The 25,966-nt window shown below is 44.1% G+C and overlaps 1 long non-coding RNA gene across 1 annotated transcript; it reads left to right on the top strand.

The window, feature by feature from the left end:
- Positions 1-32: 32 nt before the first annotated feature.
- Positions 33-25,693, top strand: LOC139228247 (uncharacterized). The gene is made up of 3 exons (XR_011587534.1): positions 33-224; positions 3,731-3,763; positions 25,575-25,693. It is a non-coding gene; the product is annotated as an uncharacterized lncRNA (long non-coding RNA).
- Positions 25,694-25,966: the final 273 nt, after the last annotated feature.

Genomic DNA, 25,966 nt, shown 5'->3' with positions numbered 1-25,966 from the left:
CCACACCGCACCAAGCCATGGGAGAGGCCACAGAGTGGCCAGAATCCAGAGACATCTTTTCGGCGCCGTTTTCAGCCCGCAAAGTCAGTGCATCTCTTGTGAGTGCACCGAAAAAAACGGGTGGGCCAATTTTGAGCCCATAGAATTGAAAAGTAGGGAAGTTATGCTAAACCTGTATCGAACCTTGGTTAGGCCACACTAAGGGCTAGATTTCAACAAAAAAGGTACCAAAATTACCATTTCCGCTGCGCTACCATTTTCAGGCTTAACTTCCAGCCTTTACTTCTGGGTGCTTTGGTAAAATTGGTGTTGCACATGGAGTTGCGGCACAAACCGCGAATTTCAGCAACTTTAGGCCGAGGCCAATAGCGCTTCGAGAAAGGCCTTGGGAGGGGGTAAAAACAAAAAAAATAGCAAAAAAACAAAAAAAAACATTCACAAAACATTCAAAAAACACATACCTAATAAATCGCTGCAAAATAATAAAAAAATTAAAACATTTACTTACCTTTTTGCAGGTCTTCATACTTACCGCTGCTCGAAGGGCTGTACTGACAGGGTTTACCCTGTCGGTAATAGAAACATAGAAACATAGAAACATAGAAACATAGAAAATAGGTGCAGGAGTAGGCAATTCGGCCCTTCTAGCCTGCACCGCCATTCAATGAGTTCATGGCTGAACATGCAACTTCAGTACCCCATTCCTGCTTTCTCACCATACCCCTTGATTCCCCTAGTAGTAGGGACTTCATCTAACTCCTTTTTGAATATATTTAGTGAATTGGCCTCAACAACTTTCTGTGGTAGAGAATTCCACAGGTTCACCACTCTCTGGGTGAAGAAATTCCTCCTCATCTCGGTCCTAAATGGCTTCCCCCTTATCCTTAGACTGTGTCCCCTGGTTCTGGACTTCCCCAACATTGGGAACATTCTTCCTGCATCTAACCTGTCTAACCCCGTCAGAATTTTAAACGTTTCTATGAGGTCCCCTCTCATTCTTCTGAACTCCAGTGAATACAAGCCCAGTTGATCCAGTCTTTCTTGATAGGTCAGTCCCGCCATCCCGGGAATCAGTCTGGTGAACCTTCGCTGCACTCCCTCAATAGCAAGAATGTCCTTCCTCAGGTTAGGAGACCAAAACTGTACACAATACTCCAGGTGTGGCCTCACCAAGGCCCTGTACAATTGTAGCAACACCTCCCTGCCCTTGTACTCAAATCCCCTCGCTATGAAGGCCAACATGCCATTTGCTTTCTTAACCGCCTGCTGTACCTGCATGCCAACCTTCAATGACTGATGTACCATGACACCCAGGTCTCTTTGCACCTCCCCTTTTCCTAATCTGTCACCATTCAGATAATAGTCTGTCTCTCTGTTTTTACCACCAAAGTGGATAACCTCACATTTATCCACATTATACTTCATCTGCCATGCATTTGCCCACTCACCTAACCTATCCAAGTCGCTCTGCAGCCTCATAGAATCCACCTTGCAGCTCACACTGCCACCCAACTTAGTGTCATCCGCAAATTTGGAGATACTACATTTAATCCCCTCGTCTAAATCATTAATGTACAGTGTAAACAGCTGGGGCCCCAGCACAGAACCTTGCGGTACCCCACTAGTCACTACCTGCCATTCTGAAAAGTCCCCATTTACTCCTACTCTTTGCTTCCTGTCGGACAACCAGTTCTCAATCCATGTCAGCACACTACCCCCAATCCCATGTGCTTTAACTTTGCACATTAATCTCTTGTGTGGGACCTTGTCAAAAGCCTTCTGAAAGTCCAAATATACCACATCAACTGGTTCTCCCTTGTCCACTCTACTGGAAACATCCTCAAAAAATTCCAGAAGATTTGTCAAGCATGATTTCCCTTTCACAAATCCATGCTGACTTGGACCTATCATATTACCTCTTTCCAAATGCACTGCTATGACATCCTTAATAATTGATTCCATCATTTTACCCACTACCGATGTCAGGCTGACCGGTCTATAATTCCCTGTTTTCTCTCTCCCTCCTTTTTTAAAAAGTGGGGTTACATTGGCTACCCTCCACTCCATAGGAACTGATCCAGAGTCAATGGAATGTTGGAAAATGACTGTCAATGCATCCACATTGTGGGTGTGGTGTACGGGTCCCGATGGAGTCGAAAGTACGACGGCAACACAATCCATGGCATTGCACGTCATTTCACATCTGCGCTCCTCTCCCCAGCGGTACGTGAAAGCGCCACTGCAAAGTGGTGGACGAGGTTCCTGCCGACTGGGTTTTCACCGTGGAGGTCAAATCACGGCGAAAACCGATCGCAAAGTTAGCCAAAATCTAGCTGTTAGAGTCCTCTGTACAGTTCTGGTCGCCATATTATAAGAAGGATATAAAGGCACTGGAGAGGGTGCCGAGAAGATTTTCAAGGATGATACCAGAAATGCAAGGGTACACACATCAGGAAAGGATGAACAGTCTGGGTCTCTTTTCTCTGATGGTCAGCAAGATATCCAATAGGGAATTCAGAAGAAATTTCTTTACCCAAAGATTGATGAGAATTTGGAACTCACTACCACAGGGAGTGGTTGAAGAGAACAGTACAGATGCATTTAAGGGGAGGCCAGACAAGCATATGAGGGAGAAGGGAATAGAGGGTTATGCAGATAGATTTCGATGAGGAAAGACAGGAGGAGGCTCGAGTGGAGCATAAATGCCGGCATGGACTGGTTGGGCCGAACGGCCTGTTTCTGAGTCATATATCCTATGTTATTCATTCTTGGGATGCGGACGTTGCTAGAAATAGCCAGCATTTATTGCCTATCCCTAGTTGCTTTTTGGGAAGATGTTGGTGAGTTTTCTTCTTGAACCACTGACGTCTGTGTTGTAAGGGTACTCCCACAATGCTGTTAAGTAAGGAGTTGCAGCATTTTGGCCTAGCGGCAATGAAGGAACGGCGATATATGTCCAAGTCAGGATGGGGGGTGTATCGGTATTAACATTTAGATTCATTTAAAAAAAATGAACACATCAGTTCAAAAGGGAACGTTAGGAATAAGAAATGGGGAAACTATGCTGCCAGGAAAATTTCAAAGGAAAGAAAAAAGCTTTGACGAAGAGGAGAGTGGGAATGGAAGTAAGGGATTGAAGTAAGTGTTGACAAATGTAATTAATGAAATGATGATGAAAGTATGAGTGGAAAAAATATAACAAAAAATTGTGAAGAGCAGGAAAGAGAGTGAGAGGCAGACGTGGGACATAATTAAGGGATTAGGACAAGGAGGCCTAGAATTCTAAGTTTGAGCAAGGAAGAAAAAGCAAAGCTGTGCCTGCAGATTTTAAAAGGGATGATTACAAAAAAGCAGTTAAGAGAATTTGAATTACATTAGTATATTTACACGACAACTGTAAAACCATTTAATTGTTATAACTAACTTTTCAGTATAAAACAATGTAATTGTAAGGTGCATTTTAAAATAATAGGTCGTGTTATATGTAAACAGTGCAAGTGAATTGTAAATGTGTTCTGTTTGAGGGTAAAATTATACTTACAATATAATGTGATGTGGGTTAATTGGTAGTAACTGAAAATAATGTATTACAGTGGAAAATACTGAAATATCTGGGGGAAAATCTAATTTGAACTGGTGCTAAACCTTTCAAGTTGACTAATTAATTCATATCTTTTAAGTAACGGAAAACTTCACTGCTACCCTAACTCAGATGTTGTGTTGCTTTTAGGAAACTGATCTGAAATTGGCACGGTAATTTTAGGTTAGTAGAAATGCTTTTTTTTAAGCCTTTCTTTCATGACTATGGCCGATAGTGTTTAACGTGGAGAAGTGTGATGCCATCCACTTTGGATCTGAAAAAGACAAATTGTAATATTTTCTTAATTGTGAGAGGGTGTGAACGGTGCAGGAGCAATGTCTATGCACACAAATCAATAAAACCTACTGCATAGATACAAAAAGCAATCTAAAGGCTGATGGAATGCTGGTATTTATCTCAAGCAGGTTGGAATACTGAAGCAAGAAAGTGATGCTCCAGTTGTACAAAGCCCATCGGAATACTGCGTTCAGTTTTGGGTGCTGCACCTCAGGAAGGATATATTGGCTTTAGAAAGGGTACAGTGCAGATTTACCAGAATTATACCAGGGCTGAGGATTAACTATTGAGGACAGGTTGCATAAACTGGGAGGATGAAATTCGGCACAGTCCCGTTTAGGGGCAGTAACAGCTGCGAGACGGGAAGTTCCTGCGCAAGGCACGGATGTCCTGACCCTCGAGCTATATTGGGCTCACCGCCATCGACAGGAAATGCAGCGCAAAATCTCACCTTGAAGTTTCTGTCGGGGGCGGGACCGGGGCGCAAATGGACGTGAAGCTCCAGCACTATGCGGTGGAACGTGTAGCGCTGGTGAGTAGACATGGCCCTCCCTTTCCATTAAAGGGAATTGGCCCTGTTTCCTGCCCATCGCTGGATCACCAGGGAGCAACAGCCCGGCACCCAAGCGGAGTGCCAGGTTGCAAGATCGCGGCAGGGACCCCGCGACCTACAGTCAAGAAGGCTGCGACCAGCAAGTCGGTCACTTTTTTTTTTACTGTCGCCCCGCGAGTGGCCTACAGCCCGGTACGCACCCTGCGAAGCTGTCATGGGTATTGCCTGCGGCAGCATCACAGGGAGCCCTGCGAGAGCTCTAATATGAGGCACAAACGACCCAAATGTTTCGCCCTTGATTTGTATACACTGGAGTTCAAAACGTTTTGAAGTGATCTAAGTGAGGTGTTTAAAATGATGAAAGGATTGGTTTGGATAGATACAGAGAATCTATTTCTTCTGGTGGGGGAATCCAGAACAAGGGGGTCATAATCTTAAAATTGGAGCTGTCAGAAGACATATCTCTCCCATTCTCAATATATAGCCCTGAACATGGAAGTGACACATCGTCTGACAGCTCGAATACTATGTCAGAACACAATGGTGGGAGGAAGCGATCCAATTATGTGAATTCACTGATAAACTCATAAATAGATCCTGACTTCTGATTTTTGCTTGACATCTCATTATGGATCTATTAAGATGTAATGGCTTTCCACCGGGGGGGAAAAATAACTTTGAGGATAACTTTCTGTGGCTCTGGGAGTAAATGGGAAAGCAGAAAAACTGGAGCTGGAGAATGGGGTTTACCTGCCAAGGAATTCAGGAGCAATAGAGTGTTCTGAAGTTAGCTATACAAATATTAAAGTGAACGAGCAGAGGTTTGCTGCACTGAACAGGAACTGTAGAGCAGTGACTACCCCATTATTTAACAAGATTACTGCTTGATTAATGGCACAGTGACATTTAAGTCACTGGTAATTATTGTACTTTAAAATCACATTACTGATAAAATGTCTTCTTGTCAAGGGAAAGAAATCTAAATGGAAGGACCACATGTGTTAGCACCAAACCCCCAGCAGCTGCCGTTAACCCCCGAGGTAAATTAGTGAGCCAACAAAACAACATAAATATCTTCTTTTAACTAACAAAAGAACTTTCTAGTAGGGTTTAGTACTCAGCTGTGGCTCAGTGGGTAGCACACTCGCCTCTGAGTCAGAAGGTTGTGGGTTCAAGTCCAGAGATTTAAGCACATGAATCTAGGCTGACACTCCAGTACAGTGCGGAGGGATTGCTGCAGTGTTGGAGGTGCTGTCTTTTGGATGAAACCTTAAACCGAGGTCCCGTCTGCTCTCTCGGGTGGACCTAAAAGATCCCATGGCTCTATTTTGAAGAACGTTGTCCTGGCCAATATTTATCCCTCAATCAACATAATAAAAACAGATTATCACATTGCTGTTTGTGGGAGCTTGCTGTGCACAAATTGGCTGCCACATTTCCTACATTACAACAGTGACTACACCTCCAAAAGTACTTCATTGGTTGTAAAGTGCTTTAAGACATCCAGTGATCGTGAAAGACACTATATGAATCCAAGTCTTTCTTTCTTTTAATATTTAGTGTTTGGTCAACTATCAAAACTGAACTAATTCCTTTTTGCATTTTATGCTTTAAAAATGGCTTAGCAATAAAACTTTATCATGGATCGCTAGGTTCTTTGGTATTAACACTTTACTTTTCTCATGCTAGGTCACAGGTCACATTGAAATCTTCAAGGGCTGATACAAAGAAAACTGACAATCATTTAGCCTTCAGTAATTTCTATTGACCTCACTGGAGAGTAAAATCGGATGAAGTGTACAACAGGCGTCCCACCCAAACCCATCCCCTTCCCACTGGACGGGTTAGGTTACAATTAACCCCATGTTTAAAAAATATATAATACGCAACATATAATAATTGTACTGATAATTTTCTTTCATCTATAGTTTGCGTATATATGTAATCCAGCCATTAGTAACTTTGCTAACTATGCAAATGAAAATAATTGGTTGAAATAGACTATTGTGAAGCCTAATGGCTCCATGCAATATTTTTGAACGAGCTGCACGTACTGTTAATTTGAACGTTTAGTGAAGTCTCATTACAGCACTTTCACTTCGAGACTAACTGATTTCTTGTTAGTCAGCCTGGTGTCTGACACACATGGAACCTCATCACCATACTTAAGAGCTTCTAAAATAAACTACTGAACGATTCACATAAGTAGAGTTTCTGTTTACCCCAATATAGAGTCCACACTCTCTCTCGCTGTCAGGACTCTCACCACTTACCCCACCCCACTACCAGAACACTTAAGCACGTGTGGACAAGAGTCAAGGCTCGGGGCCACTCGTGTCAGATAATAATAATACATTTCTATTTATATAGCGCCTTTAACATAGTAAAATGTCCCAAGGCGCTTCACAACAGTGTTATAGACAATTAGATCAATTTGACACTGAGCCACAGAAGAAATTAAGGCAGATGATCAAAAGCTTGTTTAAAGAGGTAGGTTTTAATGAGTGTCTTAAAGAAGGAAAGAGAGGTAGAGAGACGTAGAGGTTTAGGGAGGGAGTTCCACAGCTTAGGGCCCAGGCAGCTGAAGACACATCCACTGATGGTTGAGCAGTTATTATGAGAGATGTTCAAGAGGCCAGAAGTTGAGGAGCGCAGATATCTTGTGGGATTGTGAGGCTGAAAAAGATTACAGAGATAGGGAGGGGCAAGTCCATGGAGTGGTTTGTAAACAAGGATGAGAATTTTGAAATCGTGGCATTGTTTAACTGGGAACCAAAGTAGCTCAGAAAGCACAGGGGTGATGGGTGATCTTGACTTGGTGCGGGTTAGTACATGGGCTTCTGACTTTTGGATGACCTCAAGTTTACCAAGTGTGGAATGTGGCAGGCCGGCCAGGAGTGAGTTGGAGTAGTCAAGTCTACAGGTAACAAAGGCATGAATGAGGGTTTCAGCAGCAGAAGAGCTGAGATGGAGGCGGGCAATGTTACGGAGGTCGAAAAAGGCGGTTTTAGTTATGCCGCGGATATGCGGCTTGAAACTCATTTCAGGGTCAACTATGACACCTAGGTTGCGGACAGTCTTGTTCACCCTCAGATTGATGCTAGGGAGAGGGATGGAGTCAATGGTTAGGGAACGCAGTTTATGGCGGGGACCAAAGATAATGCCTTCGGTCTTCCCAATATTTAATTGGAGAAAATTTCTGCTCATCCAGTACTGGATGTTGCTGAAGCAATTTGACAATTTAGATACCAAGCAGGGGTCAACAGAAGTGGTGGAGAGGCAGAGCTGGGTGTCGTCAGTGTACATGTGGAAATTGACTCCATGTTTTCGGATGATATCGTCAAGTGGCAGCATGTAGATGAGAAATAAGAGGGGACCAAGGACAAATCTTTGGGGGACACCAGAGGTAATGAAGCTGAAGTGGGAAGAGAAGCCATTGGTGGAGATTTTCTGCTATACGATTAGATAGATAAGAATAGAACTAGGTGAGTGCAGTCCCACCTAGTTGGACATTGGTGGAGAGGCATTTGAGGAGGATGGAGTGGTCAACTATGTCAAAGGCTGCAGACAAGTCCAAAGGACGAGGAGGGATAGTTTACCTTTGACACAGTCAAAGTCATTTGTGACTTTGATCAGAGCAGTTTCGGTACTGTGGCAGGATTGAAAGCCAGATTGAAGGAATTCAAACATTGAATTCATGGAAAGATGATCATGGATTTGGGAGGCAACAACACGTTCAAGTACTTTGGACAGGAAAGGGAGGTTGGAGATCGGGTGATAGCTAGCAAGCAAAGTGAGGTCAAGGGTTGTTTTTTTGAGGAGAGGGGTGATGACAGCAGATTTGAAGGAGAGGGGAACAGTACCTGAGGACAGAGAACCGTTAACAATGTCGGCCAACATGGGAGCCAGAAAAGGAAGGCGGGTGGTCAGCTGTTTAGTGGAAATAGGGTCAAGAGAGCAGGAAGTCGGTCTCATGGATAAGATGATTTTGGAGAGATTAAGATGGGAGATCAAAGAGAAACTAGAAAAAAAGATGTGAGTTTAGGACTAGGGCAGGTGGGAGCCTCAGATGAGGTTTGGCCCTGTGGGCTAGGTGAAGGAAGGGAACTCACAGAGGCAGTTGATCGGATGGTCTCAATCTTTGATACAAAGGAGGTCATGAGCTCCTCACACTTCTTGTTGGAGGTGAGTGTGGTGGAGACAGGGATACTGCTGGAGTTCAATTCACTAAAATGTCAGAGTTTACCATAGAGCACTGGTAAACTTCCTGTTGCTTGTCCAACCAGGGTTATGCTATCCATTAGAGGATTGATTTGCTAGGGTGGGTTTGGGTGGGACGTCTGTTTTATACTTCGTCCGATTTTACTCTCCAGTGAAGTCAATAGAAATTGCTAAAGGGCTAAATGATTGTTAGTGTTCTTATTATCAGCCCGTGTAGCTTTCGATCTGGAGCAGAGTTGGAAGAATCCCAATCTCCAGGTAGTGACAGCTTCACTCTTCCAGATCTCGTCAATAAGCCAGCCTGACTGATCAATCATCAACAATGGTTAATCACCCTGGAACTACTGAAGGCTTGGCTGGCTCTGATATCGAATTACAGAGTCTGCCACAGAAAATAAACTCCCATCGGCAGGTGTGACATCTTGCAGCCAACGTGACCCCAAAGAGACCCTGCATCTCTTCTTCCCCTGTCCAAGAAGGATAGTCACTATTTGTTCATCAGACAACTGATGAGGGTAAGTTTGATGGATATAAGAGATTGAGCCCTTTCTAAGCAGCACGGTGAGAAACACAACTCACCATAAATTCTACAAGTGCATTGCCATCATCCTCTAGACCACAGCATCCACCATACCCCATTTCCTGTGAAGGTGGGGAGCTCCAGCAGATATTGCTTGCCTCTTTGCACCCAATCAAAGGAAGTACTGAACTCAATGTACGAGCACATACTCACGTATCCCATTTCCAGTCAATGTCTTCCAGAAGAAGTCAACTAAAACCTGAGAATTTCCTTATCAACCATTTGCTGGTCATCTGCCTTTAACATAAAAGAAAGAAAGACTTGCATTTATATAGCGCCTTTCACAGCTACCGGACATCTCAAATTGCATTAGAGCCAATAATGTACTTTTGGCGTGTAGTCACTGTTGTAATGTGGGAAATGCAGCAGCCAATTTGCGTACAGCAAGCTCCCACAAACACCAATGTGATGATGACCAGATAATCTGTTTTGGTTATATTGATTGAGGGATAAATATTGGCCAGGACACCGGGGATAACTCTCCTGATCTTCTTCGAAATAGTGCCATGGGACCTTTTACGTCCACCTGAGAAAGCAGACGGGTCTTCGGGTTAACGTCTCATCTGAAAGACGGCACCTCCGACAGTGCAGCACTGCCTCAGCACTGCACTGGAGTGTCAGCCTAGATTTTTGTGCTCAAGTTCCTGGAGTGGGACAAACTTCTGACTCAGAGGCGAGTGTGCTACCTACTTTAAAAAAAAATAATTTTTATTGAACATTAAGAACATTTACAACATCGTGATCATTCCATTGTATCATATAAATCCATTTTGCCCCTCTGCACAGCCGTTCCTCCAACACATATTAACATCAAAACCTGAAGTTTAATTTGTCTCCTGTAACATATAATAATCTATTTTACATTACAAATTGATCATAAAATACTATCTTTAAATTCTTTTCTGAATAAAACATCTACAGAGTCTTATAATGATCTTTTAGTTTATATTTAAAATACTCTTTTAGGTTTATTCTCCTCCCCTTAAAAAACAGAGCATTCCTTCTTTGCATAATCACAAATCTAGCCAAACTGAACATTACATTAATTGCCGCTCCGCTAGACTCGGGCAGACTCTCCTGCAATCCCCATCTTAAAATTGAGTCCCATGGGAATCCCATTCTTGCTCTTCGATCCTGACCCAACAAGAAAACCTCACACAACTGTCAAACAAAGTTCTTAAAATCCTTTAACTGTGAACATAATACCAGTAAATGGGACAGAGTCTCATCCCACATCCCACACACTGGGCAAGTTGCCACCTCTACTCGCCCAATCTTACATAAGACTATCATGGTAAAAATCCGGTTATGAGCCAATTTGAAATCCAGTTCAATCCACTCTGGACATTTAAATTCACCCACACTCCCTTCCAAATCCTGTTGAAGTCCAGCTGTGGGTATATATTCTGCAAAACTCCTGACCAGCAGGTGTCTTAAATCTCCATTCTCTAAATACCCCATAGAAATCTCGAGTGTTACTTGTCAACTTGGACCAATTCCTCCCCTTTCTCCAGCAGAAAGCTTGGAAAAGCGGGACGCATTATACCTCCTTTGGAGATTTGTGTATTTATTTCTTCCATCCAATCCTGTGGCATTGCCCTCACAATCTTCTCATACATGATCTTAATTGCTTTTTCCTCTACCTCCTGATCCTCCTCCCAAACCATATCACTCACTACCGTTTCCGGCAACCAACCTGAAATTACCTCATATGATAGATCTTTCACATATAAAGTACCAGCTTTTATAAAAGCTTTATTAAATAATGCCTCTCGTTCAATATTGATACACTTGTTCAAAAATAAGGGCTGTTCTAAAGATTCCTCAGCATAAACTGCACACTTAAAAAAAAATTGGGCCCAAGTGTTTACAAACCCTTTATGAAACCTAGGGAAAGGTTTAATTGATTTCAAAAACATACTGTTGTATTCCATATAAAATATTCCCTGTCCTCCTATCCCACTTAATTAAAAAAAAATGCTGGAAACAACTCTTCCAAATACTTGTATTTGACTTCTGAAGAAATTTTTTCACCCATTTAATTCTAAAGGAATTTTTCTTCAAATCAATATCTGGGAAATTGAGTCCTCCCTGATTTCCCTGTCCAATGATGGTATTGTAAACAACCAAGGCTGGTTTCTCTTCCAATAAAAACTTTACACAAGCCTCTCGGATAGACTTTTCTGCCCACTCAGGAATATAATCCACCATCAATAAGTACCATCATTTCGAAAGCAGGAGAGCTGATACCACGGTCGCTCTTCCTTGCACTTTCAACCACCTTCTTTCTCATCTTCTCAAAATTTAAACATTTTTCATAACCTTCGGTTCCCAATTTAGCCGATCCACTTCATCCCTATCCTTTTTGCACCCCATATGCACCCCCAGATCTTCTAAAACCTCCACCACCTTAAAAGGGCTTTCCTCCAACCACTTCCCCCTACTCCTTCCCACAACCAGGCATTGGGACTTCCTATAATTTACTCTGGCTCCTGAAGCTCTACAATTCTCCTCCACTACTCCCATAGCTTTCCTCACTGACTCCCCATCTCTCCACGTTAAGGTTGTGTCATCTGCATATTGGTGTATCACCGACATCTGCCCGGAACTGGGAACCGCAATCCCAACTATGCCTTGTTCCTTTCGCATCATATAACCTAATGGTTCTGCTACCAATGTGTACAACAATGGGGACAGGGGACAATGCTGCGAACGGACTGAGGGGGGGGGGGGAGAAGAAATTGCAGCTTTAAAGGCACGGATTTGTTGTGTCTGCAAGACACCTTTTGGGATGAGGATATCCTCAGCTGCCTAAAATGTTGGGAAGGAGCATGGGAGGAGGGAAGAGCCAGAGATTAAATGATAATGGGGGATTATCAGGCACTCTTTTATTAGGGTTGCATCTCCTTATCCTGGCAGTGAACCACCACTGTGTTTTCTTTTCCAAACCTCCTGAGTTCCCAGCCCAAATCTTTTATTCTCACTTTTATTCTCCCTTCTTAAGGCATTCTTTCCCCTGAATAAATTCACACTGGGAGCATTGTCCTCTGAGGGGCCCGGCACTCCAGGCCCCTCAGCAGCCAGCTGGCTGATGATTATGGGCCAAAAAAGGCCCTAAAATTTGAAAAAAAAAAACAACCCAAAAACTCACCACCAACTTTTGACAAACTCACTCCAACTCTTGCAGTAATCAGCAGCACCTGCTCACTCCGAGCCCCTCCCACCTAGCGAGTGCTACCCACTGAGCCACAGCTGACATGGTGGAAGGACCTTAGCAGGCAAGCCTGTGATGTTCTAGCCACATTGATGTTATAGATGTGCATGTTCAATACCTAGTGCCTCGGCTTACCCATCATCAGATCCTCATCCAAAGGTCTTCGGCAAAGAGATTTTCCCATCTTGTGGATGATTCTCCTGCAGAGTTACTGAACAGTTGATCACTGTAGATCTTTCTTGTGACTGTTTTTGCCAAAAATCTATCTCACATCCAATCCTGGATGTGCCTTGCACATAGACCAAAAGAAGTCCTTCCATTACATGCCTAAGAGCTCTGGATTATGAAGAAGAATTGTTTGGATGCACACCTTAAAGACTGCAAGCTTACCTTGTCTCGGAGCATGCTGTTCATAATGAAGGGCGAACGAACTGATTGACTGCCAACCAGTTTGGAATTAATTCTAACTAACAACCTTTCTTTGGTCAATAACTAAGCCATTGAAGTGATCATATATTTTGTGGGCAAAACAACAACTGTAACTAATACACTGCGCCCAATACCAATCTGCCACCTGCTAATGCTTTCTGCACCCACAGCTCCTTGCTTGCATTTGAATCTCTGAGGAACTTTTCTTGGGCTGCACAAAATGTACTGGAAAAGTCAATTAACAATGAATATTTTTTCATTGTCTCATCCATTTTCTATATACTGGAAATCTAAAAAAAACATAATTTCTGACATATTGGTTAAATTAGCAACATGCATACACACACTTACCCACTTGAGTTGTATGAGCCGGTTTCTTTCTTTTTTCCCCCTTCTTGTCTCTAATGGCCGTTGGTCATTATCCCGCCATTCACACCCTATCTTGCCTAATGTTTTCTAACTCCTAGCATTACCATTTGAATTTTGGCCATCATCCCTTTTGTCTCTCTAACCTCTCCTGTCTTCCAACCTATCACAGACATTCCCTTTTGTTCTTTCTTCCCCTCTCCCTTTCAGTGCTTGTTAAGAATCTGTTCTTTCCGAACACTCTCCAGTTCTGATGAAGGGTCATCGACCCGAAATGTTAACTCTGCTTCCTCTCCACAGGTGCTGCCTGACCCGCTGAGATTTCCAGCATTTTCTGTTTTTATTCCAGATTCCAGCATCCGCAGTATTTTGCTTTATGAGACTAGCAGAGAGAAATTATTTGGAACACTCTTACAGCTATATTGTACTTCACCATCTGCAGCCTCATGATTAGCATTCTTCGCTGCATTGATGCTTCACTCTACTGCTAACATTTTATTGCATAGCACAGTTGGTGCCTAGGATCATCCGCTAATTATATATGACATTCAAATCCTATAAAAATGCATGTAAATGACACACATAACACTATAAATTGGCGAATTTGTCAGCCTGCTGTCAAGCTACAACACTTTACTGTGTGAGGAATCTGAGATCGAAAGAGAAAAGGAAGAATTTAATGACAGGGCGTTCGGCATACTCTTTGAAGAGCTCTTTATTAGAGAATGCAAAGCTACCCTGTTTTAAAATATCAATCCAGTACAACTAAGAGAGAAACAATCGGTAACACATTGAGGCATGAGGGGAGGGGCACCACTGTCAAAACATCTCTACAGACCTTTTTAGAAGAGAACATTCAACAACAACTGGTATTTATATAGTTTCCTTAATGCAGAAAAGCCTCCAGCGCCCCTCCCTCCCAAGCTACTTCACAGAGGAATGAGGAAAACACACCGAGCCAAAGGAGCGATTAGGAGGAATGTCCAAAAAGTTGGATGGTTTTAACAGCAACAACAACAACTTGTATTTATATAGCGCCTTTAACATAGTGAAATGTCCCAAGGAGCTTCACAGGAGTATTATGAGATAAACATTTGACACCGAGCCGCATAAGTGGAAATTAGCGCAGGTGATCAAAAGCTTGGTCAAAGAGGTACGTTTTAAGGAGCAGCTTGAAAGAGAAAATAGAGGTAGAGAGTCGGAGAGGTTAAGAATGATCAGGGAAGGATAAAGAGAAAAAGCAAAGAGGGGAAAAAGTGGAAAAAGTATTGAATGGCTCGGGTCCAGAGAAGGAGGCTTTTGAAGGAGCAGAGAGAGGGGAGAGGCTGAGGGGTTATGAAAAGGAATACCAGTTGATGGGGGCATGAGCACCAATGATGGAGTGAAGGGAGAGGTAGGGTGCACAAGCAGCTGGAGTAACAGATAGCTTGGGAGGGGTGTGGAACTGGAGGAGGTTACGGAGATGCGGGGGTTGGAGGCGGAAGGTTAAGCCATGTATGGATTTAAACACAAGGATACCACTTTCAAGCAGCTGGCCACCTGGGTTCGAGAGGTTTAAATATCTAAATAAAAAGTTGGAAAGTTTGGCAAATGTAAACATTTGTGGTTGTTTATCTTTAATGCGCAAGAAAGTCAGTAGCAACATTTGCCCCCAAAAGGGTGAAAAGTTTACTATTGGTCATGCTTCAAAAGGACTGTAGTTGTCATTGTTCTTTTTAGCTAGAAGTAAAGTGTTAAATCAGATAAAATTCCAGACGCAATGGGTGACTTTTCAACTCAGTTGCCTGGGCAGTAACCTGGCAGAGTGGATCACCTGTCCTTTTTGGAACCTACCCAATTTTTTTTCCATTGATTTTAATGGAACAAAAATCAGGCAGGTTCTACAGCGGTGGCCGATCTTCCACGTCATCATAATTCAGGCAAGCTGTGGGCACCAATGAGGCACCTCAATATAGATTGACTAATTGGGGCCTAACTAATTTTGATCAATGCCAAGGCCCCTGGATAAGTCCAGGAGTATGGGAGGCAATCAGGAGGACCGTGATGACGGGTTCCACAGTGGTTTAGTGCAGCTCAGAACAATACTCCTGCTCCTTTTGACTCCAGAAAATACATTTAAGGAAAATTTGGGGCCTTTTTTCAAATGCCCTGCAGCATTCCCTTTAAGGAGCACAGGTTAGGCAGCTCAAGACCCAGAAATAATCGTTGGAGCTCGCCAATATTGAAATGAGGCTTGTGCTTATTCTAGGAACGACCATGACCGATTTAACAGTTGCCCAAATGCCGATGCAGATTAGATGCAAGCCTCAGATAGAGCACATCTTAGTACAGCTTCTAAGTTTTTGTCCAGCAGTTGCGAGCGGTGTTTTGACTTCATCAGATTGATTACTGAGAATATTGACTTGCACAACAAGAAGCGCCAGACCCGCCCTTGTTCTCCAGAGTCTGGTTGGACGCTGCTAGCCCTGTACCATGATGTGCCCTGTTGGAGCTGCTCCTTATTGATCGGGCGGTTATTCCGATTGATTGAGCTGGCCATCACATCACCAGCCCTCTCCATACAATGCAGCTGGTGTTTCCATGCTGCTGAAGTCCAGCGTTTTTACCTGGGTTACAAATCACTTTAGCAGATAACCAGTAAGAAGTAAGCAAGGAAGTAAAGCCCACACAACAATCAATAAATACTTTCATACTCTGCTTTTTGTCTTACCAACAATATACAAAAAGATTGAAGTACTCATACATACGCCGTGCCAATATTGGAATCACATGTTCAACGCTGGTGTCTATTACTAACATTTTTGTGTTATTAATCAAAAATATAATTCGCTATGTGTGGCTAAGTATTGGACAACATTAGCTGAGAGCAATCGTTCACCAGGGGGTATCACAGTGGAAGGCTAATGAAAAGTGAAAACGCTTATTTGATAAGGATTGCCATTGCAAAGCAGACACAGAATAGGATTCACATGCAATGCAATAGTGACTTAGAAAATGAGATCAAACTGACAAAGTGGGGCTGTCACCTTCACTAGGATCGAGATGGTACAATTCACTTTATATTTTACTCCAGATCTTCTGTAATTTGCATGAGCCATAGAGTATTCACTTACTGAATCAACTAAAAATGGAATCGCAGATCAGCTTTTAAATCATGCTCAGCCGGAATTTCCCTGTGGCTTCTCCCGCTCTGCTGCCATAACATCGGAGGGGGTTTGGCAGAAATCCTGTTGGGATTCCGCTAAAGTGATGGCAGCAGAGCAGGAGAGGCTGTGAGGAAATTACTGGTGGCTTACTCCCAATTTTCTCTCTGTGTCTGCCAGTTCACTACCTTTTAGTCTCTTTGAATTGAATAATGGCACATCAAGTTAAGATTTTTAATGCCCTGTGCCATTGCACAGATAAGCGCAATGGGGATGAATGTCCTTCGGCTTCTCCCACCCTGTCACCATAACTTCAGGGAAGTTCAGCTGAAACCCCATTTGCGCACGTAACCAGGATTTACGCTGAATTTCCGTCGAAGCAACAGCTGCAAAGTGGAAAAAGCCTCGTGGAAATTCACCCCCAATTGATCCAGTGGTCTAAATAGCAATGCTACAGATTGTATACTAGGGGCTGTAAAGTATACAATAGTATTTCAATTACTTCACCAAATCCTTGCATCCCAGTGGCTCTAAATGTATGCAATAGTTATTTTAAACCTAATTTGCATAGGTAAGAACAGCAACATAAACGATGGTGCACAAAAATAGCGCCATTGAACAGTGCAATGAAACACTCATATCAGCATAAAAAGAAAAATAAAGTATTGCTTTACTCCTTTATGCTCTCCCACCTGAATGGTTCACTACTTTGGCGAGCCAGCTTGTAAATGGGAGTAACAGCTCTCAGTATAATGATGAAAAAGGACAGACAGCATGGAGAAAGAATCAGCTGAAAAGAACTGGATGATAAAATTGAACTGAGCAAACATCTTCTACATAAATAATATTGATAGAAAATGATTTTAAATGTTTAAGAAAGCAGACAAATTCTGTACGGGCTAAAATATTTTGTGTTGTCTTTGGAATAACATTTATAGTCATGTCAAATCGACCTAATGGATTGGCTTATATTTGAGCAGCTCCGTGATTATCCTATTATGATCATGGTGTTTCTTTGTTTTCTGCAATTGCCTTTTATTAACAATTTGAACCCTTTGATGATTTCAATTCTATTTTCATTGCAGTTTGACATCCTTCTGCTCAGTTTGAGTTGTTTTTGAAAACATGCATCAATCATTTCTTTGTGTCAGCCCTGACACAGTATAGACCTACACAGTTCACACAGCTCTGAATTACAAGAAAAATCAATGAATTCCATTGATTCAGCAAGATGTACTGATTTGCTATCATTTATCTTCAACCAGCCAATGTTTTACTGACATTTGCAGGTGGTGTTATGCTGTCAGTGCCCCCTCTTCTTGGTTTTCCTGTATATTTAAAATCAGACATGCGTTTTTAAGACGGTAATTATGGGCTCAATTTTGGTTAAGCCCCTTTTCGGGGGCACTTACCGGAGTTGCGGCGCTTATGTAGGTTCCAGATGCGGCGAAAATTTTTTGGGGAACTTTGGCCGCTGTTTGTCCTCTTCACTGCAGTCGTGCAGCGTGGCCAGACGTTCTGCGCTGGAAAATGTGCTGGGACATCTGCTCATGCGCAGTGGTGATTAGTGATGTCCGTTCATGCGCAGTAGCGCTGCGAGTCTGCAACAACAGTCCCAATTGATGTAGGTCTCTCTTGTCAGGTTGAGAGAGTGGCGATGTTCTTCCACCCTGTGTTGCTGGGTTCACTTAGGTAAAATTCTACCTCCTTTGTTGGGCTAGGAGCGGGCAGGAGAACTGATAGAAATCACTGGCAGACAGGAGCACTATCAGTTCTCCTGCCCGCCCCTCGTCCTAGCTGAGTGGCCTCCCAGTGCGATCGATCTCTTAGAAATCACTGCAGGAGCACAAGGAGATCAATCACACCGGTAGGCCACTTGGCCAGGACTAGGGGCGGGCAGGAGAACTGATAGTGCTCCTGCCTGCCGGTGATTTCTATCAGTTCTCCTGCCCGCCCCTAATCCTGGCCGAGTGGCCTCCTGGTGCGTTGTTCCGCCCCTAGCCCAGGCCAAGTGGCCTCCCGCATCAGCCCACCGCCTTCCCAGGCCAAGTTTGAAGATGAAGGTAGAACTTCAATTTTTGTTTGCAAGGTTTGGTGGTTTGTAAGGCTTGGTTGGTTTAAGTGCAGGTCCTCTCCGCTTCCCTCTCCTATCCCAATCCGAATGGCCTCCGATGTACCTACCTGCGCCAATTTCTTTAACTCTCCACAAGTGTTTTCTGAAGTGGCCAGATACGCTGGCCTAAGTAGAAATGGAGTAACTATTAGTTGGCCAAAGTTGCCTAACTGGGCAGAACTGGCATAGGTGGCTGGTAATGCCCCCTTTTGAGAAAAAAAAATCTAAACTAAAAAAAACGTAACTGAATGAGTTACGCTGGCGCTGGTGCAAATTGATTGGGGAAATTGGGGATTTTTATGTTAAAAAAAGGTTACTCCAAAAAAAACGGAGCAACTCCTGGCCAAAATTGAGCCCGATGTTAGTATGCAGATTATGAATACAGAAATGTAAAACCGTTCTGATATTTAATTGCAAATATATAGGGGGAGAAATTGGGGTAGATTGTGCCTCCTGTTAGTGCCCCGGGGGAGCTTAGCGGCAGTAGTAACCAGTAGCCCCCTGCTCCACCAGTGATGATACGCAGCGACCCGTTTTCACCCCGGAACCAGTGACAGCTTCAGAGGGCGTGTACATGGCGGCCAGCCACTCATGGAGTGCTAGTTAAAGGGGATGAGGTGTGCATGCAAATAAAAATTCGGCCGACTCACCCATTGCCTTCTTGAACGCGGGATCCGTGCCGCGAACTTGCAGCCCGGCACTCCGCTTAATGAAGGGGAGGGCTTCTTCTACATGACAGCGCTATGCGGCTCAGTGCATAGCACAATGCATGGCTCCCTCTGTTTACGTCGCCTTAGCACCCCAGAGAAGACGTGGAGCACGGTTTTTTGCATTCCACTTATTCTCGGGGGAGCTAAACCCAATTTCCCAAGCGGGGTGGGACTTTCACGTCTAGAGCAAGAACTCCTGTCTTGTGGATGTTACTGCCCCCAAACGGGGCGCTATGCAATTTCCCGGCCAGAGATTATTTTAGGAAGGTAATTATCAATGTCAGGAGTGGGTTTTATTTTGTAGCATTGTCCCAAAGAGAATAATGTGTAAACAGTTCTCTGAGTCTTTGACAATGGCCTGCATTTTGCGGTCAGCGGCAAAGGAATGGAGCTTGCCGTTCACGACACTTACAGCTGCCCACTGACTTTGCCCCTGTTTTTGAGTGGCACCTTGCTGTCATCTGGCGTCTGATCCAGTGTGGCGCCCTCAACAGGAGATCTGTGGCAGTATGAGCAGTAAAAAGCAACTGTGTGGCTTTTCAACCAATCAGATTGAAGAATCCTCACTGCGACACTCTAAACCAGGAAGTATAATTTAGAATGTAAAATTACGTACAGAAAGCGAAATTATGGCCCCAAGTTTCGTCCCGTGGCGAAAACGGCGCACCTCCGAGCTGGGCGCCTGTTTTTCGCGCCGAAAACTGCGCCTAAAAAAAAGTCCGATATTCCCGAGCTCCTTGGAGCTCCATGTCTGCTTGGCGCGGCGTGCTCTTCGCAGCAGGGGGCGGAGCCTAACACTCACGCCGATTTTCTAAGTAGCGTTGGAGCGTACGCGCATGCGCAGTCTAACACAAATATTGGCACTCGGCCATTTTGAAAAGGACTGCAGAAAAAGTAAAGATTTGTTTCTTGGACCCCTGCAAAGGCTTGTAATTTAATTTTTTTTGATATTTCTGTGTGTGAGGGAGTGCTTTTAGCAGCACTGCTGAATAAATCACCTGCTGAAATCAGTGAGTGCTGCTTTTCACTGCTAAACTTGCAGAACCGGTGCTGCATTGGTGCATGCAAATTAAGGACTGTGTGTTTGGAGAAATAAGAGTGCCAATTCAACTTTGCAATGGATCAACGTCCACCAAGAACAAAGAATTTCTTGCATGAGGAAGTGGAGATATTAGTCAACGTAATTGAGCAGAGATGGCAGGAGCTAGATACCAGCAACAGAGGTCGCATAAAAGTGCCACCAAAAGAAATGAAGAAACGCTGGAACCAAGTTGCAGAAGATTACTGCGCAGTGGTGCATACCAGGAGATCTGGAAGCCAGTGTAAAAAGAAATGGCACGACCTTGGTCAAGTAGTTAGTGTAAGTAATATTTCCCATTTTTAATTTAATCGTAATTGTAACCTGGCTATCTGTATGTCCCACCTTGCAGACTGACACACTCTGTAAAAAGTTATATTTTACTCTTTGCAGAAGAAATTGGCCCACAACAAAAGGGAAGCAACTCGGACAGGAGGAGGCACGCCCAATCTGCATCCACTGACACCCATTGAACAAAGGGTAGCTGCTATGATGAGTCGTACATGGAGAAAAGCAATCGGTACAGCACAAGCTGGGCCCGCACGCGAGGAAGAGGGTAAGTCTTGAAAATGCATCATGGCCCTTTAAATCAACCTGCTGCCTAACCTGCTATGTGTGAGAGTACTCATGCCACCCATCCGGCCCCCTCCCTTGCTGTTAAACATTTGACTGTTCTGATGTGTTTTGCAGAACATGATGATGATGATGATGATGATGATGACGATGCTGCTGCTGCCAACCCTGAGGATCCTGAGGGTACAGAACAAGAACCAGTACAACCAGCTGTGGACGATCCAGACTGGATGATGGCAGCGATGACTGAAATGTCTGCAGGGGAGAGCTTCCAATTTAATGTTTATGAGCCCCCATCAAGGGGCATCAGAGTTTCAACCCCTAGCATAGGTCTTGGTTCCACTTTCCATGGTTTCGCTTCCGATGTTGCGGGTCCCAGTGGTGCTGCTGGTATAATGCAGCATTCTACAGTCAGTGCACTACCGTCCGAGCCTGCGCCTCCCTCTCGCATAGGTTCTGGTTCCACCTACTATGGTTTTGATTCCGACGCTTCGGGTCCCAGTGTTGCTGCTGATATCATGGAGCAGTTTACACCCATTCGTCCAACATCCCAGCCCACGGCTCGCACTCGAGTGTTGTCGTCTGGAACACCGAGCGTCCTACCGTTCCAGTCCGAGCCTCTCCCTCTAGTTCTGCCATCTGCAACACAGAGCATCCCACCATTCCAGCCCGAGCCTCTCCCTCCAGTTCAGCCGTCTGGAACACAGAGCGTCCCACAGTCCCAGCCCGCGCCTCCCTGTGTAGTGGTGCCGCTTGCAACACCGAGCATCCCACCGTCCGTGCCCGCGCCTCCCAGTGCAGTGGTGCCACAAGGCACACCCAGGCAGAGGAGAAGGAGATTGGAGACACGCTCTCCTGAGATGCAGCGTGCAACAGATGTAACTCAGGTTGTGGCATTGGGTATGGAGACCAATGAGCTTACCCGATCACTCATCGGTGGCGTCAGTGCAGTCGGTGAAGAGTTGACGGTCCTGACGGAGAAATAGCAGTAATGACACGGGAACTTAGGGAGGGAATGTCCGAGGGAGTGTAATCGACGGCACAGGCCGTCAGGGAGGGCATGCAAGTGTCGGCACAGGCCATCAGGGAGGTAGCTGCTGCAATAAGGGCACACAGCCCAGCCAATCAAATGACACCCCCATGAGGAAGTGAACATTCACTGAGATATGGATGAGACATGGTTGCAGCCTTTCTTTGCTGCTTTTGTTCTTGTTCTTGATGTAGCTGTAGTAGCGTTTTTCAAATTGAAATTGTTTTGTAAGCTTTGTAACTTTACAACTTATAAGGGATCTTATGGTTTTTAAGTGATCTTATAGTGTAAATGCTCTCATATTTTTTTGTATCTTATTTAATTTTGCACCTAAAAAGTGATCCTGAAGTTTAAGTCTTCTTCAGAGTGTAAGATTTTTCACAATGAAACTCTTTTGTAAGTTTTGTAATTTTACAACATATAAGTGATCTCAAGGTTTTCAAGTGATCTTATAGCGTAAATGCTCTCACATTCTGTAAATTATTTAATTTTGCATCTAAAAAGTGATCTTGAAGTGTAAGTGATCTTAGAGTGTAAAATTTTTCACATAGAAAGTGTTTTGTAACTTTTGTAACTTTACAAGTTTATAAGTGATCTTAAAGTTTTTAAGTGATCTTCAAGAGTCATATTAAAAAGTATAGTTTGATACAACAAATATTTTATTAGAGTGACGTTAACTTTTCAATAAAATATTTTTTCATTAAAACTGTTTCATGTTCCATTAACACAACACAACGTAGGAACAACTGCAAAGAATAAACATGTCCATATGCAAAAGTGGTCGCAGAGCCCTCAGGCATCAGTAGTTGAAGCGTTCACGGATGAGCTGCTGGCGCAAGGCTCGAGCAATCGTTAAAGGGGCACGATGGACAGCCCTCCTCCGACCTTGTGCTTCGGCATCAGGCACTTGCATGCTTTCCTGATCGTCGTTATCATCCACATCCTGCTCTTCCGTAATACTATCATCATGCACTGGACCCTCACGTCGGTCTTCTGGTTCCACTACCAGCTCCTGCTGCCTCATGATGGCTAAGTTATGAAGCATGCAGCACACAACAGTGAAGTGACCGACAATCTGAGGAGAGTATAGCAACTGTCCTCCGGAATGGTCCAGGCATCGGAATCGCTGTTTCAATATGCCAATGGTCCTCTCAATGATGCTGCGCGTCGCAATGTGCGCCATGTTATATTTACGGTCAGCTTCTGTCTGTGTCACGCGTAGGGGCATCATGAGCCAGGTGGTCAGGCCGTACCCTTTGTCTCCCAGTAGCCAGCTCTGCCCTTCTGGCTGCTGCTCAAACATATCAGATAGAACGCTGTCGCATAGGATGAACGCATCGTGGGTGCTGCCAGGGTATCTCGCATCGACTGACATGATGCGCTGCTTGTCGTCACACATGAGCTGCACATTGATGGAGTGGAAACCTTTCCTATTTCGGTACTGCTCAGATTCCTCCACAGGTGCTCGCAAGGCTATGTAGGTACAATCAATGCAGCCCTGTACCTTTGGGAAGCCGGCAATCCTGAAGAAGCCCACAGCCCTCTCATGGATCGCTTGTGCGGTCATTGGGAAAGTGATGAAGTCATTCCTTGGCGCATAAAGTGCAGCCGTGACCTGGTAAACGCAGGCATGTATTGCACGTTGAGAGATGGCACACACATCTCCAGTTGTAGCCTGAAACAATCCCGAGGCATAGAAAGAAAGTGCAGCTGTTATCGTCACTTCAACAGACAAGGCAGTTGTCCTTCTGCTTCTGGGCTGCAAATCTGCTCTCACCATATCACAGATCTCAGTGACAACTTCTCTGCGAAAACGCAGCCTTTTCACACAATCAGCCTCGCTCATGTCCAGGTACGAGCGCCTGGTTCGATATTGTCGACGTGGGTAAGGTCTCCTGCCCATCAACCTACGGGCTACGATGTTCCTGGTGCGGTGAGCTCTAATCAATTCTCTCCTATGCAGTAAATTGATGGCAAACCATTGCATAATACGTGGTGTTGACAATACAGCACCCATTCTGCAAATTTAAATATAAAACTGTCGATGTGGCTGCCTCTCCCTGTCCAAATGGCCTCAGTCCCCCTCACAGCTCGAAGGCTGCTGCTGTATCTTCGGCTGCCGTCGAGCCACTGACGCCGCCCCTAAAGCGTGGCCGAATGGCCTCAAGCACCATAAAGAGCTGCGTGTGTCAGGTGTTGATTCTTCGGCTGCCGGCCAGCCACTGACGCCGCTGATATGTCTTGGCCGAATGGCCTCGGGTCCGTCCGGTGTTGCTTCTTCGCGGCCAGCCACGAAGAGAATGAAGGCCTGCCTCAAGCACTGCAGCTCAGCTCGAAGCTTGCTGCCGCTGCCGTCGAGACACTGACACCACACCCTTGTCTGTCTCCAACATGAAAGGCCTGCCTGAAGCACAGCAGCTCGAAGGCTGATGCTATTTCACACAGGTAGGAACATGGTTTATTTAATCTTTTCTTTGCTTATAAATTTTTATTCAGGTTGGATTTATTTGTATAATATTTGTATCAGTATAAATAAGGATTGATTGTAGAATTTAATGACTTCCCTTCCCCCCCTCCTCCCCACTTCATTCCCTAAGCCTAATTTGTAACCTACGCCTGATTTTCTAAAATGTAGACAAGGTTTTTTCGAGCGTACAAAAATCTTCACTTACTCCATTCTAAGTTAGTTTGGAGTAAGTTTTCACTGACGAATCTTTGAACACAGGTGTAAGTGGCCGGACACACCCCCTTTTGAAAACAAAATTCTGTTCCAAAGTGAAACTGTTCTAACTGACTAGAACTGGAGCAAACTAAATGGCGAGAATTCCGTTTTCTAAGATACTCCGTTCTACACCAGTTGCTCCCAAAAATCAGGAGCAAGTCATGTGGAAACTTGGGGCCAAAGAGAGAGACAGAAAGAAAAAGTAAAACAATAATTTTTAATTTTTTTAAGACGTCCAACAATAATTAACTTCTGAAGGAATGAGACTCTACACTTGTAAAATTAAATTTTACAATGCCAGAGCATTGTTTGTCAGTAATTAAGACAGCATTCAAAATTCACTTATACCTGATTGCACCAGCCCTAACTTTTACTGCGGTAGGCAACTAGTGGGTAAGACTAACAACTTCACGCCCTACATGGATTTCAATGGCAAGTTTATCGGTGAGGTACCGGTGTAGCATAGCTTGTGGAGGGGCAGGACAAATTGAATCGCAACTTCTGGATTTGTGTGTTTTACTGTGCATGTGTGGACTTCGGAACTTGCTGTTTGATTTACTCCATAATAACGGTGATCGCTATTGGCCTCACAGTTACTATTACTACAAAGTCCAAGTTAATTACTTTATTTTGCTATGTTGCACATCACGATAAGGTTGTAACAAGTTTCATGGATTATAAATAACACTTAACATCTAGAAATATCAGTTGAGAATATGTAGTAATTGGTGGATATATTGGGCTCAATTTTTCCGGGTGATTTGAGCTATTCTTTTGGCGTGCGGCGTTTTTTTTTGGTGCATTTATTTTTTTCAAAGTTTCCCCCTGCGATCTGCGCTGGCATAATTAACTTAGTTACGATTTTTCTAGGCCAGTTTTTTTTTTTAATGTCATAGGGATTGTTTCCTCATGTCTGCACCGGTTTTTATAATTTTTCGCAATTTTGTCAAAATTTTTCCTTCTAGGTTGGCATATCTGGCCACTCCCGAGAAACCTTCTGGGCACTTAAGAAAACCAGTGCACATTGACAAATTGGCGCTGAAAATACCATTGTTTTTAATCAAAGATTTTGGAGGGAGTCAAGAACAATGTAAGCATCAATAATAAAATTCAACTTTTCTTACCTGTCAACGTAGCAAATGGAAGTTTGTTGGATTTCAGAAGTTTTCTTTTTTTTTTATTCACTCACACACCACCACTGAACGTCTTGAAGCAGGGCTGGTGGGTTGTAGCTTTGGCTGGCAGAATCGGCCCTGCTCCCGGACACAGGGGTTCAGGGCTCGGTTGTAAAACAAGCCTGGGGGGCGGGGGGAGAGCCTGGGGAGTGAGGTGCCGATCGGAAGGCTTCTGAAGACTG

Source organism: Pristiophorus japonicus, chromosome 17 (assembly GCF_044704955.1).
Source record: "Pristiophorus japonicus isolate sPriJap1 chromosome 17, sPriJap1.hap1, whole genome shotgun sequence".
Classification (NCBI taxonomy): domain Eukaryota; kingdom Metazoa; phylum Chordata; class Chondrichthyes; family Pristiophoridae; genus Pristiophorus; species Pristiophorus japonicus.
Note: the sequence above shows the minus strand (reverse complement) of the source record. Positions and strands in the feature narration are given on the sequence as shown.